General features: G+C 30.7%; 1 non-coding gene across 1 annotated transcript; it reads left to right on the top strand.

Annotated features, from left to right (window-relative positions):
* The first annotated feature begins 2,487 nt into the window (after positions 1 to 2,487).
* On the top strand, positions 2,488 to 2,568 carry TRNAL-AAG (transfer RNA leucine (anticodon AAG)). Its single transcript has one exon. It is a non-coding gene; the product is annotated as a tRNA-Leu (tRNA).
* The last annotated feature ends 969 nt before the right edge of the window (positions 2,569 to 3,537 follow it).

Raw genomic sequence — 3,537 nt, forward strand, 5'->3', positions numbered from 1 at the left:
GTCTTATTTGAGTTACGTGATATTATGCATTTTGTCTTTGTGATATATGTTATATTGTTTTGTGCTTTACCGAGTAGGACTCGAGGGTCCAAACTGAGTTGTGAGACCGGAGGGTCATCACTGAGACACGTGACCGGAGGGTCCATACCTAGCCGTGAGACCGAAGGGTCCTCACCGAGACGCATGACCGGAGGGTCCATGCCAAGCTATAGCCATGGAGACTTATTATTTGTGTATGTGGTATTTTGGGAAACTCACTAAGTTTCATGCGTACCGTGTTATGTGATATGTGTTTCAGGTACTTTTCAATATCACGACAAGGCGCCGACTTGATTGTACACACCAGTTAGAGACTATGATTTCGAGGATTCTGGGATTTTATCAAATTTTATTGACTTGTGTTTTGACAACTTATACCTTTTGTGGTTTTGGAGAAATGTGATTATGAGTTTATGTGTTCTTAAAAATGAAAATTTTATTTGTAAATTTACGGTGTTACAAAAAGTGACGCGGAAGAATATTTTGAAAAATTCGGAGCGTATGATGATATCCCGAGAGAAAGCATTTAGGTATTTCCAAATAGACGAACATAAAAGGGCTTCGGAGGCAAACAAGATAGTTCATCCACAACAAAAATACTTAAACCGTGGGGGACAAGTTTGTACAATAGTTATTGTTAAAAAAAAAGATAAGTTACATGATATGTAATCATTTATTTAAAATATAATCTAATTTTTAATAATAAACAAAACAAGTGTAGAGTAAATGTATTCTATAATGCTTACAACGATAAGAACAAGGTATTTGACAATTTTTTAGCCGATGAGCATTATGTAAGTATTTAATTATAATTATATCATATAAGTGTTTATTTATACTATAATGTTAATTATTTTTGGAAAATACAACCTGAGTTAGTATGGGAGCTCAAAGATAACGTTCTTAGAAGATTAAGCCTTGAGTTTTTTCTTTGAGCTCCGTTAAAACTTTGTTTCGTTGTTAATACTAGTGCCGTCACTAATGCATGTTAGGCATGTTACACACATTATTAGCAGCGATACTAGTATTAATGGCAACACGCAATAATGATGACGATAACTCAAAGCTTAACCTACACACCGTTAATAGTGTTTGTCGCTGTTAATACCACTATCACTACCCATAAAGTAGATCCAAATGATATTCACTATGACAGATTGAAGTTCACCAACACATTTTTAGATGCATATCATATCATGTGTCCTTTATTTGAATATCAAAACTCATTTATTTTCTATTTAAATATATGGTATTCTTGATGTTTGAATAGAAAATATGAAATATTGTTGAAATTTTGGTCTCCAAATTAACATATGAGGCTTGTACAACATTCGAGGAAATGGAAACATTTTCCAACTTACTTTATTAAATAGATTAATTAATGGGTTAAAGGGTTAAATACATTTGTTTAGTTTGTGGTGTACTAGTCATATATGGCTATGTGGCTAGAAGAAGGCTTGAATTTAATATATATTAACGGTCAACATAGGGCTTCTGCCTTTCTTAATTAAATAATATATATTTTTATTATAAATTTAAAATTTATTTTTATTTATTAAATTCTGTTAATTTAAGAATTAATTGTTTGATGGTTTTTAACAATTATTTTCGGTTGGTGTTTTGCAACCACCATCAAATCCTATAAATGAAGATTGACATAATTTAAGGGCCAAGAAACACATACATTCTCTTCAAAATTGTTTTTAATACAAATAGGAGCATGATGATTTTCGATAAATTCAAGACTTTTTTTAAAAATTGATTGTTATATTTTCTAGATAGATCCATACCATATAAATTTTTGTTTTAGAACACTACAATTCGTAGACATCAATCGATATATTTTTGTGTGTTCACTCACTATAGATCTACACGTATGTTTTTTGATATGCGACTATTTCATAAATATATATGCAATTTCGATATTAGTTTGTTTTTGTTTGTTAATTTCGAGTTTGAATATTTTTATCATAACATTTATATATTAATTTCGAGTTTGAATATTTTTATCATAACATTTATATATTAAAGTATGACCAAACTATGGGTTAGTTCAAAATCAAATACAAATTAGGATTTTCTTGGTTGGATTGAACTTTTAGAAATCATGTAGGAAGGTTGCTCCAATCGGTTGTATAGTGGGTTATACATCTTTACCTGGCCAAATCATCTTCACTCCCTTGAAACTAGGAGTGTGGATAATAAATTGTCACCAAGTTTGTGAATCATCTTTGGTATAAACATACAATCATTAAGAATAAAATGAAAAAGAAAATACTTTGATTACTTTTTATTTGGAGATATTCACAAAATTGACTACAAGTTTATATAATATAACCAAGATTATAGCATTTATAAAATATGTTGTTCATCCAATCTAAAACACAAAAACGACAATACATACATATATACATAGATATAAACATACATCAAGCTACTAATATAAAAGTTGATATGGCCGAGTTGGTCTAAGGCGCCAGATTAAGGTTCTGGTCCGAAAGGGCGTGGGTTCAAATCCCACTGTCAACAATTGCTTTTTATTTTTTGGAGCTTAGTCAAGGGCGTGGGTTAGAATTCCACAGCCAACATTTCTTTTTCTTCTTTTATTTTTGGATCTTAGTTAATCACTTTTGCAATATAAAATAGTAATGAAGCCATATAAGCAAGGGAATTATCCGATATAGACATTTTATGAGGTTGAATTTCAAAATATAGATATAAAAATTGGATTTTCAGGTATAGACATTGATTATGCGGAAGTGAGCTTCGAAGGCTCCGCGTAATCCACTATAGCTCTATGGAATGACAAAATCGTAATTAAATCAAATATATTTATGAAAAAAAAAATTGATGAACGGTTCCATGGAGGTGCCTCTGCGGACCTTGTTAGCAGCTTCGCGGAACTGTTCATCGAGTTTTTTTTTTTTTTTTTTTTTTTTTTTTTTTTTTTTTTTTTTTTTTTCATAAATATCCGTGATTTAATTATGATTTTACCATTCCGCGGAGCCTTAGGAGTCCCTCTGTGGAAAGCGAGTATGTAAGTCTATATTTGGCAATTTCCTTATAAGTAACTTGTATTTATAGGGAAATAAATTTTGTCACAAAAGATCGTTAACAATCAATTTTGTCACAGAAGATCGTAAGCAAGAGTAATAAATGTACATTAGAAAGTCACTTTCAACCATTGAAAACCCAACTTTTATCGCAACGGATGCCACAAATATACTATTTTAACAAGATCTTAATAACCAAAATCAAAATTCAGTGCACAACTTGTAAAACACATGAACATCATAACAAGTGTAGGTTGCAACTTTCATTGTAATCAAAACTCAGTTTACCACATTATATAATATATTAAAAGAGAACTCCCCTTGTGAATAGTTTTTCACTATGATTGGTGGGTTGCAACTTTCATTGTAATTAAAACTCAGTTTACCACATTATATAATATATTAAAAGAGAACTCTGCTTGTGCACAACTTGTTAAACACATAA

Source organism: Lactuca saligna, chromosome 8, assembly GCF_052625555.1.
Source record: "Lactuca saligna cultivar CGN05327 chromosome 8, ASM5262555v1, whole genome shotgun sequence".
In the NCBI taxonomy this organism is placed as follows: domain Eukaryota; kingdom Viridiplantae; phylum Streptophyta; class Magnoliopsida; order Asterales; family Asteraceae; genus Lactuca; species Lactuca saligna.